The 18,211-nt window shown below is 38.0% G+C and overlaps 1 protein-coding gene across 3 annotated transcripts in view; it reads left to right on the forward strand.

Annotated features, from left to right (window-relative positions):
• Positions 1-18,211, forward strand: part of PPP2R3A (protein phosphatase 2 regulatory subunit B''alpha) — a 186,074-nt gene that overhangs the window by 25,409 nt on the left and 142,454 nt on the right. Inside the window, exon 3 of one of the 3 annotated variants that reach the window (XM_055321224.1) lies at positions 5,417-5,592. The exons of the other annotated variants lie outside the window; for them this stretch is intronic. The gene's annotated coding sequence lies outside the window, so the exon portion shown is untranslated. The remainder of the gene's footprint in view (positions 1-5,416; positions 5,593-18,211) is intronic. 3 annotated transcript variants of the gene reach the window in all.

An 18,211-nucleotide genomic window follows, 5' to 3' on the forward strand; every position in this document is an offset into this window, starting at 1 on the left:
AGTGGGTGGTAGAGCCTAATGATACATGACTCAAAGCAGGGGATTTGGGGAGAGGGCGGAGGGAGAATGCAATGGAAGTTGCAATGAGGAAGCAGAAGGGCATGTATCAGGCCCCATGTCTGAAGGACATGGAAGAAAAAAAGAGTCCTCATCTGAAAGGGCTACAGGGAAAGCAGCGTCCTCAGGGGAAAGTCCAGAGCCCAGTTTCATTTTAAATAAAAAGGCAAAGGAAGTGAAGAAAGCTTCCAAGAAGAGGTCCAAGATAGGAGGCTTTTGCTGCTATCTACCCACGAGACCCACAAGGCTCAATGGAAGGGTTAGGATTCCAGGAAAGAGGTTAGAGGCTTAGAGTCCAACATCAGTTATTATCATCTGTCCATTACACACATCCTTAATTCGTTTGCCTTTCTCTTACTTCAGCAGGCTTGCCTGGCTAAACTACAGTGCTGATTAAATCCAGTTCTTTGCCTAGTCCATGCCTGTAAAATCATGCTGCTGAGCTTGCATTCAATTAATGATCACAGCTTCAAGGGGACCCATAATGTTGCCTGGCATTCGTGCTAGATTTCCATAGTCATTCTCTGTTTCATCTCCTCCTAAATAAGTATTGCATGTCTTCAGTCTCCTCATGTCTTCACCATCTCCTATTCATTCTTTACTTTCAACTGAAGACCTTGCTTCCTATTCAGAAAAGAAAGAGCTTTCACAGGCTTTTACCACTCCAGCTGCCCACTACCTGCAGCAGTATTCACATACTCTTTCTCTCCTGTTGCTGTCCAAGAATCAGCCTATCCAACTGCTTCATAATTCCTTCTCTCCTATCACTTTTCCCTTTTTCTTAATTATTGTCTTATACATGATAAAATATGCTTTTTTCCTCTTTTTAAAATAATCCTTGTGGACATCACTGTCTCTTCTAATTTCACTTAAACTTCATGGTAAAACTTGAAAGAGTTGTCTCTACTTTGTTGCTGGCTTTTTCTTCCCATTTCTTTTTTTTACCCAAACCAAACAGATTTCTGCCCCCACAATTCCATCAAAACTGCTCTTCCCAGTTACTAGTGATGTCCACAATGTGTCGTTTCTCAATTACCTGACTTAACGTTCAGGAGCAAAGCTGATCACTCTCTCCTCCTTGAAACACCTTCTTCACTTGGCTTCTAATATATCACTGTCAAGACAGTACCTCACTTGTAACATATGCAAAAACGTGAACGACCCATGGACCCTCCATTTCTAGCCACTTCTTTTCAGTTTTCTCTGCTGATTCCTCATCACTTCCCCAGACTCTAGATCTGTACTACCCAGTACTGTAGCCACTAGCTATACATCGCTATTTAAATTGAATTTTCAGTTATTCATTGGCATTAGCCATATTTCAAGTGCTCAGGAGCCACATGTGGATAGTGGCTACCTATTGAATGGCACAGATATATAAATATTTCAACATCACAGAAAGTTCCATTGTATAGTACTGCTCTACATGTTTGAGTACCCCAGGGCTCAGCCTTTGGATGTTTCTTTCTATATTCCTATGTAGAAATACAGAATTCTACAGAATCTTAGAGAATATGATTTATTATAAAGTAAATATTTCTATATATTTCTTTCTCTTTTCTTTGTATATTCCCTCCTTTGATCATCTCCTCTGGTCTCAATGCATTAAATATGACTCAAATTTGTATCAGCCCAAATCTCTCCCCTAAAGTCTACACTTGATTATCCCATAGCATTCTGCATATCTTTACCTAAATGTCTAACAGGCATCTCAAAAGTAATATCCCAAACCCGACTACTTACCTAGCCACCACCACTCCCTCTCCTACCAACAAATTAGTTCTTCCTGCAATCGTCCTAGTCTCAATTAATGTCAGTCCTCTTCTTCTAGTTCTTCAAGCAAAAACAAAGCAACAACAGTTTTTAAAATCAACTCATAAATTCATCTTAACCTCCTCCTTTTCCACAAAGCCCACACATCTGTTCCATTGATTGTTGTTTCAAATTGTATCCAGAATCTATTTCTAATTTTCTCCTGGTCCAAACCAGCATCATGTTTTACCTGGATTTTTCCAGGCATATTTGGCCCCCTTTTTGGTGTCCCTGCTTTCTCTTTTGTCCCTGGTAGTCTGCTCTTATCAGAACAACTAGAAGGATCTTGTTAAAAAGATGAGATCATGTCATTTTTCTGCTCAGAGTTCTTCAGTAGCTCCCTACCTCACCTAGCAAAAGTCAGAGTCTAGTCACAGTGGCATTCTCACTCTTGCTAAAAGTCAAGATGTGTTCCCACCTCAGAGCCTTTGTAGTTGGTGTTTCTTCTCCCTCCTTTTCCCCCAATTTATTTCCGCACATGTACTTTTTCTCCCATGATGTTGATTTATTGAAGAGACCAGACCAACTGTCTTTTAAAATGATCCATACCTTGAATTTCTCTGTTTCCTCATGGTAGTAACATATTTCTCTACTGCCTATAATTCCTGTAACTGGACATTAGATCAAAAAGGTTGGATAAAGTAAATATTTTTGGCAAGAAAACTGTGTAAATGGTACTTTGATCTTCTCATTGCATCATATTGAGAGAGGTACATACTGATTGTCCCACAGTTAGTGATGCTGTGTTTGACTAGCATGTTAAGGTGGTGACTTTCACATCCCTCCGTTATCAATTTACATTTTTAAATTTGTGATTAATACAGAATCTGAATGGTGTAATGTTTCTTTTTCTTTTCTTCTTCTTTTTTTTTTTTTTTTTAAGATAGAGAGTGCGCACGTGCAAAGGGGAGGGCCAGAGAGAAAAGGAGAGAGAAACCCCAGTGGACTCCACACTGAGTGGGAGTGAGATACGTAATCATTCGTGCCACCCAAGTGCCCTGAATGTTATGTTTCTTTAATCCTGTGATTATTAAGTGTATTTTTTAGCGGTGGAACTCTTTTTTTTTTTCAAATAAAATATTTTTTGGAGATCCAATATATAAAACAGATGAAAGCAGAGCTATTCTGGTTGCAGTGGGAGATGCCTAGTATTGGCAGCTTCCGAGGGAACTCTGACAAGCCTGCATGAACACGAGGAAATGGAGGCCCAGAGAGGATACACAATGCCTTGAGGCTCATGGCATCTCACAAGAAGGGCTTGCTGTACCCCCTATTCGCACAATTTGGGAGACTCTGTCACTTCCTTGGAAAGCTGTGGTTGTGGATGACCACTAGTTCGGCAACTGGATTTTCCCTGGCAGTTCACCCATTGTTTTAAGTTGTCTGAGTGCTTTCTTTGACATTCTATCTGTTCTGCAGATGTGAAGATTTGAAATTACTTCATTTTTAGTGTGTGTTGGGTTGCAGTCTCTTTTTTTTTGGTTGTTCCCCTTTTGGAAATTTTTCATCCACAAAGAATTCCAGATTCAGACATTATTCATCTTACGTCTGGAACACTAAAATCTCATGAGCTCCCATATGTCTTATCTCTTTCTACCTTTGGAATATTCAGAATGCTGCCCCAGCTAAAGTCCATTTTATCCTTTGTTTCCTGCTTGCTTCCTTTCTGTACCTTACTTTATCAGATAGCCTAATGTGCCTTAGTAGAGAATTGAATAAGTAAATTTGGTATATCCACACAGTGTATATGAGATGTATGATGTAGCTTTTTGTTTTTATGGAAAGATGTTTTCCTATATTAAGTGGAAAAAATAAGTAATAAACTATAATTGTATCACTTTCATTTCTTAAAAAAAAAACATATTCACAAAAATCCTCATGTCTGTTTACTTGTATATGTGTGTCTAAAGCCAAAAGAGGACAGTTATAAAAATGTTCACATTGATACCCTCTCTAGGTATGAGGCGCTTTTTTTTTTAACTCTTTGTGTTAATTGCATGCACTCTTTTCGCAGCAGCTATGTTTTATTTCTATAGTCATTATTTTTATAAATATTAAAACTGTTGTTAAAAAAGTAAGCAACAACCTTGATCTGTCAAATCCAAATTGCACTGAAGGCAATTCCTGGCCCCTCCCCAGCTTTCTTCCAACCATGCCATCCTCTGGGATTTTTTCTTGTTCTCTTAGCATCCCATTCAAGCAAAGTTTCCCCCAGTCCATGCTTCTATTTATTTTACTCTATATTCCTGGTCCTCTTCTAGAATTGCCCACTTGGCTCTGAAGAGCCTCTTTGCTCACTTGTACAAAAATTAGCTTGTCAGAGAAGGAAAGGGAGATGTAAAAATTATGTTCATAAGGAACTATCACTGGCATGTGACCTTCATCAGGGTCCAGGAGTGCCTCAATAAATACCCACTGAATAAATTGATCTAGTCTTTTTATCTCCTTTCTTTTATTCCATAAGTTCATATAAGACAAGAGCTTTGTTTTTCTGTAATGCCCTGAACATTTAGCATACTTAAATGCGTTAATGAACAAAGTCTCTTAAGCTCCATAATTTACTTATTAAAAATGAATTTGAGATCTGTTGTCAACTTTCACTAGAATTTGTGCTTGTACAGGGATGTAGAAAAGCATGGGATTTAAAGATAAAAAACTTACATTCAGATCCTGCTTATAGATTTGTAATCATGGGCTAGTCACTTAACCTTCAGAGCTGCTTTCCATTTGTAGCCTCACTGATTTCTGTTCTGAGCTCTGCAGAGGCCACCTACCTCATCTGCCTAGCTTTGGTCTGGCTTCACCCAGTGACAGGCCTACCATGTAAATCTGACTTTGTCCCTTCGTTCTCTTCAATCTCTCAAATTGCCTCTACCCCACCCCTTCATCCCTGGTGCCTTGAAGCCTCTCTTCAAACTTGACCTTGAAATAATACCAGATTCCTGGTGACTCCTCACACATCACATGCTCTTCCTGCCTTGCTCCCTTTATCCACAGGGCATTTTTCCCTTTCTTCCTGGAGCCAGCTACTTCTGCTCTGCTCTAGGACTGTGCTTGGCAGTCTGCCTCTCTGGAATACCTTCCTTGATGTAAAGGTTATGTTTCTTCTTTTCCTGTCTACTATTATAAGCTATTTGAGGTGAAAGCACTGAATTCTTAGTTCCCTCATCTTGAAGAGTACCTGGCTCTGAAATTGTGGTTGAATATATGTTCTTCTAAAGTGTCACATGATTTTTATCTGTAGGATATTATTTGATTTTTATCTGTAGGGTGTGATTTGATAGTGATGTTTTAGAATATATAATAGAGAATGTTTAAAAATTATAAAATGGTAAAACTTTAGCCTTTAAATTTTCCTTTCAGAGCCACTACTTGGGAAAATCATTAGCTTTGCAAATTACACACATTAAAAATTAGTAGCCAGTTCTCCTTGCTTCTTCCTACATCAACCCTACATCAAATAATAGAAAATAGCTTTTTAATAAACTATAACTACTTCCTAATTCAAAACAGGAAAAAAATTTTGTTTTTTTCTCACATTCCCTAGACCCAAGCGCCAGCTTTTGTCCCGTTTTTTTGAAGAGAAATTCAAAGGAAGCAACCTGACCAACTTACTGAGCTGCTCAGTACAAAGCAAAGTTGGGATGAGGAGCTCCTGATCCCCCCACCTGGCACTTTTCCTCTCAGCCACATTTCCTTTCCTCCACTGGAGTAAAAATAAAGGTAAATTTTAAAGCACTTTCTAATTCCCAGCTGCTCAATTTAGGCCTGCTGCTGAGATGTTCTTATCTTTTAGTCTAATTATTTCAGACATTAGCCCTAAATCTAAAGCTTTAATTTGTTCTTTCATATTCATATATACAGTTTCTTTGAGCATAGAAAAATATTCCCTTCTAAGAGATTTCTTAATTTATTTTCTCACCTGTTTTTGAAGTGAACACAACAAATAAAATAGTCCAGGTCTCCTTTTTTATCCTGCAAGTAAAGTAGTTCAATGGTATATGTTTTTGTCTGCCTGTAAATTGTTCTCTTGGGATCAATTTCCATACTGAGTCATCCACCAAAGAGTGCCTGTGTTTTCCAGGCAAACTGATAGTTTTATTATTTCTAAATGACTCATTACTTCTGAATCATCACACCTTGTGTACTCTGTTAAAGAAGTTGTTAGGCATTTTTCTATCTTTTTTCCTTTTTTTACCTCTTCACATGTCCCATCTAAGTGACATGGATATACAGCCAGTTTTCTTTTGTGTCTGTGATTTCTGTTGCTCATTTTCTTCTTGAACCCTTCAGCAGTTGAGATAAGCAGTGGAAGTTCTGTATCTTATACTTTGCTGCAGATGTTTCCTGAAATAGAACACATAAATAGCAACATTAAAAATATGTGTAACACCCTTCTCTTTTTTTCTGTCATTACATGTATGTTGTTTAAGGTTTTAACTTCCCAACTTTCTGTATGAAATTATGGAGAAACGCATATGAAAGAAAAGTATAGCTCTGTTTGTTGGTACATAAAATCTTTGGAATTCAGCGTGTTGGAAGAATGAAATACTTTTCTCCCTTGACTTCTATGTTTTCTGGACTGGTTTTCTTCCTGCCCTCTGTCTCCTTCCTTGCATCCTTCTCCTCCCCCTGCACCATACATGGCAGCCTTCCTCAGAGCTTTGCCCTTGACCCTTTTCTCACCCTCTGCATAATCAGTTTTCAGTACTTCTGTAGCTTTAAAACAACAAAATCTGGTGCTTATTCCCAAGTCTTTATTTCCACTCCTATATCTTCCCTGCCTAGTATATCCATCTGCATGGGAAATACTTTCTGGATTCCCCACGAAAAAAACCCATGCTTGAAGCTGCACTTATCTCTCCTATGCCCTTACTCCCCCAGCCTTGGCACACAATAATCACCCCAGCCTCATCCTCATCTTCACATCTCTCTGAAACCTGTTTTAATTTTAAATATTTGTCATCAAATACTACATACTCTTTTCTTTTAAGATTTTGTATTTATTTATGAGAGACAGAGGCAGAGACATAGGCAGAGGGAGAAGCAAGCTCCCCATGGGGAGCCTGATGTGGGACTCGATCCCGGGACTATCACACCCTGAGACAAGGGCACAAGCTCAACCGCTGAGCCACCCAGGCATCAAAATATTACATATTCTTATATTAATATGTCATTGCTTGAAAGACTTCTAAAAAATATCAGTTTCCACTCCCAAGTTGGCTTGCTCCTCAGAGATGTGAATTTTTAAAAATTATTTCTTTCATTATTTGCCTCCATATTTATAATGCATATTTTGCATAGTCATCATTCATTTATTTTAAACATTATATCTTTCCTTCCTAATATAAGTTTTAGTTCCTCACCCCCTTTTCACCAAATTAATAAAGTTAAGGATAAAAGTTATGTGGTCATCTCAATAAATACAGAATAAGTATGTGATCAAATTAACCATGAGATTTTTTTTTTAAACCCTCAACAAACTAATAATGGAAGAAAGCTTTTCAATCTGATAGAGTATCAAAAAACCTGCAGCTATCATCACACTTAATGGTGAAAGATAGAATACTTTTCCCTAAGATAGGTATAAGGCAAGGATTTCTGAACCAACCACTTCTATTCAATATTGTTCTGGAGATCCTAGCTAGTGTAGTAGGCAGTAAGGCAGTAAATATTGGAAAGGAAAAAATAAAACAATCTCTCTATATTCTCAGACAATATGATTGTCTATATAGAAAATCCTAAGGAATTTACCCCTAAAATGCTATAAGTGGATTTAATAAAGTGGAAAGTGACAAGATCAGTATACATAAATCAACTATGTTTCTACCTACTAGCAACAAACAAATGGAAAATGTAATTAAAATAATAGTATCATTTGCATTAGCACCAAAAAACATGCATTACTTGGGAATAAATTTAATGAAACGTCCATTAACATTGCTGAAGGAAATTAAAGAGCATCTAAATAAATGGAAAGCTGTGTTATGTCCATAGATTACGTAGATTGGAGACTTGATATTGTTGTCAACAAGCAGAAATTTATTTTTTTTTAATTTTTAATTTAAATTCAATTAATTAACATATAATGTATTATTAGTTTCAGAGGTAGAGGTCTTAGTCTTATATAATACCCAGTGCTCATTATATCATGTGCCCTCCTTAATGTCCATCACCCAATGACCCCATTCCTTCGCCCCCTTCCCCTCCAGCAACCCTCAGTTTATTTCCTATGATTAAGAATCTCTTATAGTTTGTCTCCCTTTCTGATTTTGTCAATTTTTCCCTCTCTTCCCCTATGATCCTTTTATTTTGTTTCTTAAATTCCACATGAGTGAGCTCATTTGATAATTTCTCTGATTGACTTATTTCACTTCATATAATACCCTATAGTTCCATTTACATCATTGCAAATGGCAAGATTTCTTTTTTTTTTTTTTTTTTTTGATGGCTGAGCAGTATTCCATCTCTCTCTGTGTGTGTGTTTGTGTGTATACCACATCTTCCTTATCCATTCATCTGTTGATAGACATCTGGGCTCTTTCCGTAGTTTGGCTATTGTGGATATTGCTGCTATAAACATTGGGATGCAGGTGCCCCTTCAGATCACATTTCTCTCTTTGGGATAAATACGCAGTAGTGAAATTGCTGGGTCATAGGGTAGCTCTATTTTCAACTTTTTGAGGAACCTCCATACTGTTTTCCAGAGTAGCTGCACCAGCTTGCATTCCCACCGGCAGTGTAAGAGGGTTCCCCCCTTTATCTGCTTCCTTGCCAACATTTGTTATTTCTGACTTGTTAATTTTAACTATTCTGACTGATGTGAAGTGGTATCTCATCATGGTTTTGATCTGTACTTCCCTGATGCTGAGTGATACTGAGCATTTTTCATGTCTGTTAGCCATTTGTATGTCTTCTTTGAAGAAATATCTATTTATGTCTTCTGCCCGTTTCTTGACTGGATTATTTGTTCTTTGAGTGTTAACAAATGGAAATTTAGATTCAATGAAATTTCAATCAGAATCCCAACAGATTTTCTTTGTGAAGATTGGCTAGTTGATTGCAAAACTGACATGGAAGTGCAAAGGACGTAGAGTAGCCAAAACAATTCTGAGAAAGAAAAAAATTGGAGGATTTACATTTACTACAGTTGACCCTAGAAGAGCATTGGGAGTAGGGGCACCAACACACCACATAGTCGAAAATCTGAGTATAACTTTTACTCTCCAGAACTGTTAATAGCGAAGAGCCAATAGATAATCACTTTTTACTGCAGTATGCAATTTACTTGAGAGAGGAACTACTCTCATGGAGAAGATTAGCATCACGTGGTATTTCAAGTGGATACTTATAACACTTGAACTCATTGCAATAGCATCAGGAGGTGACTACAAAATTATTACAGTAGTATAGTATGTACTATAGTTAATTTTATACAGTTATGATTTAATACTGCATGTTTACATTTGTTGTATTTCTCTTGACTAGGAATGGCATCACTATGGTTTGTGTAAGTTTTGCTAAATTGTAATGTTTTATAATTTGTGTATGTTTTATAGTAGTAAATGATAAAGTAGGCTACATATGTATCTACGTATATTTTATGCATTCATGACATACCTTTTCCTTAGTTTTTTCAGTATTTCTAGGCTACATGGTTCATCATTGAAGGTTTTCAAATTGTCACAAATCACCAAAATTTTTCCATTATATTTTTTGGAAAATATCTGCAGGGGCACCTGGGTGACTCAGTTGGTTAAGTGTCCAATTCTTGATTTTGACTCAGGTCAGGATCTCAGGTTGTGGGATTGAGCCCTGTGTGTCGGGCTTTGTGCTCAGTGGGGAGTTTGCTGGAGATTCTCTTTCCCTCCCTCATTCACGTGTGTGCACGCTCTCTCTCTGCCTCTCTCTGTCTCTCTGAATAAATAAAAATAAAATCTGTTAAAATATATTTGCATATTAAGCGGACCCACATAGATTAAACCCATGTTGTTTAAGGGTCAAAGGTATTTTAAGACTTACCATAAAATACAGTAATTAAGCCAGAATGGTAGTGGTGTATATAAAGAGTATGGAATCCAGAAATAAACCCATATATATATGGTTATTTGTTTTTCAACAAAGGCTCCAACAGGTTTTTCAACAAAGGCTCCAACAAAGGCTCCAACATGGTGCTGAGAGATCTTCAAATTCAGCCTATTAACTACAGAAGAAAAATCTGATTCATTAGATTATTAAAAATTAGGCTTATTAAAAATTTAAAAGTAATAGGAATAAGACCTCCCAGTTTTAAAGCTACTGCCAAGAAAATGGAAGGAAACTCAAAGACCAGGAGGTAATATTTATAGCTAAAATACACAAATGAACTTTTTAGAACTCAGTAATCAAAGACAACCTGAAAGAGTTGAGTAAACACTTCATAAAAGATCTGTATCAATTGTTAAAAAGCATATGAAAAATGTTCAATATCATTAGTCATCAGGGAAATCCAAATTAAATCCACAGTGAGATACCACTTCATACTCACTAAAATGGGTAAAAGTAAAGTAACCGACAAGTATCCAAAAGAATATAGAGCCACTACAGCTCTCAGGTGATGGGAATGTGAAATGGTAGAGCCACTTTGGGAAACAATTCTGCATGTTTTTATAAAATTAAACATACACTTGCCATGACTCAGTAATTCCATTAATTATACAGAAAAAAAAAAAAGAATACATATCCACAGAGATTTTTTTTTTTAAGATTTTATTTACTTATTCATGAGAGACACAGAGAATAAGGCAGAGACACAACCAGAGGGAGAAGCAGGCTCTGCACAAGGAACCCCGTGTGGGACTCGATCCTGGACCCCAGGATCATGCCCTGAGCCAAAGGCAGGCTCTCAATCGCTGAGCCACTCTAGCATCCCTCCACAGAGATTTTTACTTGAATGTTTATAGTCGCTTTAATTCGTAATAGCCCAAACCAGAAATGACTCAAATATCCATCAACTGGTGAACAGAGAAGATAAATTTTGATACATTCATATAGTAAAATACCTACTGAGCAGTAAAAAGGAATATACAACTAATACATGCAATAACATGGATGAATCTCAAAGCCATTGTGCTCAGTGAGAGAAACCAAACTCAAAAGTATGTATATTGTATGATTACATTCATATGAAGATCTAGAACTGGCAAAACTAAATAGTGATGGGAATCAGATCAGTGGTTATCAGATACTGCAGATTAGGGGAATTGACTGGGAAAGAGCACAGGGATAGTTTTAGGGTGTCCTAAATGTTCTGCCTTTTTTAGGGCAGAAGTTACATGGTTCTTAAATCTCACTGAATTGTACACTTAATATGTACATTTTTACTATATGTAACTTACACATCAATAAAGTTGATGTAAATCTTTTTTTCTTGAGATTCATGTATGTATTAGAGCATGCACTTTTGCATGCATGCACTCAAGTGGGGTGGGGAATGGCGGGTAGGGCTGAGAGCAGCAGACTCCCTGCTGAGTGGTGAGCCTGACTCCAGGCTCAATACCAGGATCCTGAGATCATGACCTGAGCTGAAATCAAGAGTCAGTCACTTAACCAGTGGAGCCACCAGGCACTCAAATAAAGTTGATTTAAAATAAAAGTGAGGACACCTGGGTGGCTCAATCAGTTAAGCATCTGCCTTCCACTGGGATCATGATCCCAGGGTCCTAGGATCCAGGCTCCCTGCTCAGCAACAAGTTTGCTTCTCCCTCTCCCGCTGCCCCACCATGCCCCCATCCCCACTTATGCTCGTGCACTCACTCTTTCTCATTAATAAATAAAATCTTTAAAATAAAAATGAGGCTCTAAAAAGCTGAGAGGAAGCTCTCCGTTTAAAAAAATAAATTTTTTTAAAAAAGGAAGCTCTCCGTTTATAGGTAGCATTTGTCAATTAGTGAGTTTCACTGTAGGAGGATCATGTGGTTAGATGGGATTTCTAATCTCTAGTAAAGGATTCTTTAATCCACATTGGGGGATAGGAGCTAGAGGTAATCAGCCTGGTTTTTAGTGACCTGGACCTGGGCTGGGGAAAGTGGGCTTATTCAGAATGTAGACTTTTACTCAAATTCCATTCCTTTACCACCTTTCTATCTGCCTCTGATTTTGATGCTTTTCTGGCTCAATTTTTTTTCACCAGCAAGTAAACTTCCTCTCTTCAGCACGGTGAAGGAGAGATGATTTTCTGAGTTTGTCGAGTGCAAGTAGAGAGGTCTACTCCTTTGAAGACTTTCAAATAATCTCCCTGTATTCAGTCCCCTGTCCTAGCCCATTTCCAAACGTAGGCCTTTTGGGGGGTTATGTAGGATGAATTGGTTTGCTTGCCATTAGTATGCCTTCCTCCTCTATTCTAATAAGTCATTTTTCATTCCTGTTTCTGTTTTCTATCTTTATATATAGTGATTTAGGGTTACAGGTGTCTCTTAGGTTCTTGGAATATGGAGTTTAGATTCCTATTTTTATTGTTAATGTGTGGAGGATACCTTAAAACTGTGAACTCCATCCTGTACATTTTTAACTTCAGCAATATCAAACTCTTATAATTCTCCAAACACACAAGCCCTTGCCATATCTTTGTGCCCTTGTAGAATTCTTTTTTGCTTATAAGGTATAGTTTAATCTCTTCTTCACTTGGTAAGGCTCTTATCTTTCAAAATCCATTTGTCTCTCCCCTAACTTTTCTTGTCTGCTGTTTTTGTACCTTAGTTTCACAAATCCACTTCATCAGAAATGGCCATATAGCAGTTTTCTATGGAGGACTACCTGGAGCCACTGGAAAATACTTGTTAGACTAATTGTAAACTGCTCAAAGTGAAAGAAATAGTAAGTGCTGAATGAGCTCTGAAGTTTTATATGAACCATTTAGGCAGTTTTTAGGGATGAAAGAACCAGGAGACACAAAAGACCTGGGAGGTGGGCAAGCAGGTGGAATAAATGTAAATATGCAGAATAATTAACTGTAATTTCCTGAGAAATCTATTATATTCTGCTCTTTACCTCTAACACAACAGATGTTTAGACTGAAAAATTGTACTACATATTTCATCAAATCAAAGATAGTGAGGGACGCCTGGGTGGCTCAATCAGTTAAGCATCTGCCTTTGGCTCAGGTCATGATCCCGGGGTCCTGGGATTGTACCCCACAATCCCCAGGCACTCACTCAGCGGAGAGTCTGCTTCTCCCTCTCCCTCTAACCCTACTACCTGCTCATTCTCTCCCTCTCCCTGAAATGAATTTAAAAAAAAAAAAAAAAAAGGTGAGAGGGCAGCCCAGGTGGCTCAGCGGTTTAGCGCTGCCTTCAGCCCAGGGCACGATCATGGAGACCCGGGATCAAGTCCCACGTCAGGCTCCCTGCATGGCGCCTGCTTCTCCCTCTGCCTGTGTCTCTGCCTCTCTCTGTGTATTCTCATGAATAAATAAACAAATAAATCTTGAAAAAAAATGGTGAAAAAAAATGGTGAGATACTCATGTGCCAGTAAGACAGAAGAAATTCAAACTATGATTTGATTTTCTTATCATTTAACACTTTTTAAAAAACTTATTAAAGGAGTTCTTTTATTTTTTTTTATGAGACACAGACACAGAGAGAGGCAGAGACACAGGCAGAGGGAGAAGCAGGCTCTGTGCAGGGAGCCTGATGGTGGGACTTGATCCTGGAATTGCAGGATTATGCCCCGGGCTGAAGGTGGGCGCTAAACCACTGAGCCACCCAGGAATCCCCAAGGGAGTTCTTTTAGAACTTAATGTTGACAGCTATTTTTAATCACTCTTGTGCATGCATTGTGTTTGGGACTATTCCATATTTTGGGATTTCTTTGAAATTCCACTTGGTAAGGTTATCCATGACCTTCATGTTAGCAAATCCAATGGGTACTCTCTGTTTTGCCTTCACCTCTCAGCAGTATCCAATATTAGTGACCTCCATTTTGAGTCTCTCCTTCAACCTCTGTGAAACTGCTTTCTCCTGGTTTCCGTGTTACCTTTTTGGCTCTTCCTTCTTAGGTTCCCTCTAAGAATTCTGTTCCAGAAATGCCAGCGAGCTCAGCTCTGTCCTCAGGCTAGAGCTCTTCTCGTTTTGTGCACTCACCTTAAGTAACCTCAGGGCTGCATCGCCTACCCAGTTCTTTCTGCCGACCTCCAGGTGTTTGTATTCACATTTGATCCAGTCATCATCACTTGCATATTCCACAGGTATCTCTTCAAATAACACATCCAGAATAACACTCTGTTTTGTATGACCACTTCCCTTAAAACAAAAACAAAAAATCTGTGTTGGGAGTACCAACAGTAGTCCCCCAGAACCCAAGCCTGAAACCCAAGATTCCTCCCTCTCACTCTCTCCTGTTCTGTGATTTCTTCCTCTTTGACTCTCTTATCAGTGCCCTCCTCTTTGTTAACCACTGCCACCTACTCGGTTTTGGTTCTCGCCATTTCTTGCATAGATTATAACAGTAGTCTCCCAGTTAACTTCCATACCTCTACTCAGCTGCTGGAATGATCTTTCTAAAATGTAAATTTCATCCTGTTACTCCCTAGCCTAAAAGGTCTTTGTTTTACCTATAGTTTTCAGAATTAAGTCCAGGCTCCTAATTTCGCACACAAGCAAGTCCATGGTCTAGTTCCTGCTGCTCTCTTGGTTTCCTCTCCTTTTGCTTTCTACACCCCCCAGTGAAATCAGCTGAAACTGCTTATAGTTCTGAACTCACCTGTACCATGTTAGGCCTCTGAGTCTTCACCTATGTGTTCCCCTCTGCCTAGAGTATTCTTCCCTTCCTTTCTGTCTAATTTTCATTGGTCCTTCAAACCTAGGTACATACTTCTGTACTTTGGGAAGTCTTTCCTAACTCTTTAGTCTAATTTGGATGCTCTCTTTCAAAATGGGCCAAGGGTATGAAGAAAGCCTTCACAAATGAAAACAAAATGTCTATGAAGTAAATAAACATGTTTAGGCACAATCTAAAATAATGCACTTCCTTTTTTCATCTATCAAATTAGCAAAGATTTAAAGGGTGGTATCACTCAAGGAGAAAATGGAGAAATGGGTCTGATTGCATCCTGATGTTGGAAGTAGAAATTTATCATTATCTGGAGGAAAGACTGACCTTATATATCAAAGAACCCTTAAAATGTGTATGCAGGGGGATCCCTGGGTGGCTCAGCAATTTAACGCCTGCCTTTGGCTCAGAGCGTGATCCTGGCATCCCGGGATCGAATCCCATGTCATGCTCCCTGCATGGGGCCTGCTTCTCTCTCTGTGTCTCTGCCTCTGTCTGTGTGTCTCATGAATAAATGGATAAAATCTTTAAAAAATAAAAATAAAAAATGTGTATGCATACATATACACACTCCTTTTGACTCAGCATTCTACTACTTGAAACATATCCTAAGAAAATAACTAGACATCTGTGTAATATGTATAAGAATGTTTATCATTGTTTATTGTAAAACAAAAACATAGTGAATAACCTGTGTAGCAGTGGTAGATGGCTGAATTATTTTATCCTTATGGTAAAATATTGTATGTTCATTAAAATGATCTAGATCTGAGCACCTGGGTGTCACAGTCAGTTAAGTGTCCAACTCTTGGTTTTGGCTCAGATTGTGAACTCATGGTGGTGAGATCAAGCCCTGGTCAGGCTCTGCGCTCAGCATGGAGCATGCTTCAGGTTCTCTCCCCCTCTTCCTCTGCCCCTCCCACTCCTGTGTGCTTATGGTCTCTCTCTCAAATAAATCTAAAAAATAAATGATCTAGATCTTTCCTGACATGGAATTATATTCATGAGATATTTATTGCTAGTTTGAAGTAAATTTTAACCATAGTATGGTTAAACTTTTTTTAAAAAAATATATACATTTATAAATTTTCATAAGAAAATGTCAGGATACATATCCATAAAAATATTAACTGGTTATTTCTGAATGATGATACAGATAATTAAAATGTTTTTTACTTAAGAACATTTTCTAATTTTTCTGAAAAGAATGTATATTAATTGTAAGAGCAAATGAGGAAAAATAGAAGCTCTACCCTAGTGCTCCTGATTCCCACTGTGCTTGCTTCTCTCATTGTCCTCAAATAGTAGGTACACTCGGGGCCATAATAATGAATTATTATGGGCCTGGTTCAGAGCAGAAATTGTTTGATGAGTGAATTATACCAATAACAGCTAACAGTGATTGAGCCTTTCTTGTGTTTTAAGCATTTGACATGTTCACTTAATTCTCATGAAATGGGTAGTGTTATTATCTATGTTTTACAGGTGAAACAGGCTGACAGAGTTAACCAACTTATGTAAGGCCACACAGCTGTAAGTGGCAGGGTAGGGATTCAAACCCATGTAGCCTGCCTTATCTTAGAAACACAAGATAGCATGGGGGTTCTGAATTAGACAGATTATGATCTATCTCTGATTGAGACTAGTTGGATTAGATTCCATGTCTAGGATTCCAGAACAACTGGGCATCAGTTAATCATGGTCTAAATTAAAAAGGCAGAATTTGACACTCACAGTTCTGAACCAAATACCAGGGAAGTAACCTTGGTTTCTTCGGCATGTTTATAAAAAACTCAAATCATGGGCAGCCCAGGTGGCTCATTCTCCTCGAAGGGAGCCTGATGTGGAACTCCATCCCGGACCGTGGGATCACACCCTGAGCCAAAGGCAGACACTCAACCACTGAGCCACCCAGGCATCCCATTGATATAAGATGTTATCTTTGGAGGAAATTAGGGGAAGAGTACACAGATGGTCTCTGTACTAGTTTTACAACTTCTATGTGCATCTAAAATAATTCCAAAATTAAACTTTTAAAATAAAATTAAAATTCAGCTTTTCAGTTGCACTAGCCACAGCTAAAGTGCTCAGTAGCCCCATGTGGCTAATGGTAGCCATATCAGAACACATATAGAATATTTCCATCAACACAGAATGTTTTATAGGTCAGCCCTGGTCTAAAAGCATATGTCTGACTTTGGCCAATGTTCTCTCTTTCATAACTATTTCAAATTCTAGTATCATATGAATACTTGTATTTTTTGTCATGTTACCTTATAAATTAGTTGTTTTGGTTATATCCAAGCTTAGAGAATTCCTTTATAATTTCTCAAATTTCAGAGAAATAAAATAGTCTTTATGTTAAAAAAATAGTCTTTATGTTAATTTAGGAGTTTATCACGTTTTCATATGTGTCTGAATATTTAAATTTTCTAACACTCATGTATTTTGCCTTTGCACCAGTTTTATCACCTCTATTAACAACTGGATTAGTATATAGTCCTAATATCCCTCACATAGTTATACTCATGTACTTTCTTAGAAATATCCTTTATTTTTCTTTCCTTCTATCCTTACCCAAAAGCTCTTCCAAATTTTGGATTTCTGAAAAGGTGTATAGTTTTTCATGTTTGGTGCTATTTCTTCCCTGTCTCTTGTGCATCTTTTGGAAAGGTAATTCTTTCTATTGCCATGTTCCAGTATTTTGTCCCATACCAACAAATTCCTCTTTGGCTCCTTTGCATTTTCAGTTCCAAATTACTGGGCACTTCCTTTAGTATGAAACTTCTTTCTGCTTCAGTTTTATCCTTAGTGAGATCTAGTTTTATAGTCTTATATGAGCCACCATCTGAGATTTGAAGGCGAGGAAGTAGAGCATGACACAGTAGCTCCAGATCCATTCATGTAGCAACAAAGTTAGGACACTGAAGGACAAGAACAATGAGGGAGTGACCCACCTGAGGAAAACCACAAAGAGAGAAATACAGGAATATTGGAATTAAGATTTACTATTTTCCTGGGTAGAAAATCTGAATATTATAATGATATCAGTGCTTCAAAATAATTCCTAAGTGCGTTGCAATTGGAATCAAATTCCAATAAAATTTTTCTTAAAACTTGACTATTCAAAAATTCATCTGGAAGACCATCAAAGAACATTTGGAGGGATCCCTGGGTGGCGCAGCGGTTTAGCGCCTGCCTTTGGCCCAGGGCGCAATCCTGGAGACCCGGGATCGAATCCCATGTCGGGCTCCCGGAGCATGGAGCCTGCTTCTCCCTCTGCCTGTGTCTCTGCCTCTCTCTCTCTATCTGTGTGACTGTCATAAATAAATAAAAATTAAAAAAAAATTAAAATCTCACTGCCATCGAAATTTAGTGAAATTGATGCTCTCCTCTCGTTTCAGTCATCTTCTGAAGGATCCTTTCATTGCTTTACTGCATCATTCTTGATTTGGTAATATCGCACATCTATCCTTCAACAAATCCTCTTGGCTCTAAACTTCTCCACTATTACACTATATCCTGGTCCAAGCC

Source organism: Nyctereutes procyonoides, unplaced genomic scaffold, assembly GCF_905146905.1.
Source record: "Nyctereutes procyonoides isolate TBG_1078 unplaced genomic scaffold, NYPRO_anot_genome, whole genome shotgun sequence".
NCBI lineage: Eukaryota > Metazoa > Chordata > Mammalia > Carnivora > Canidae > Nyctereutes > Nyctereutes procyonoides.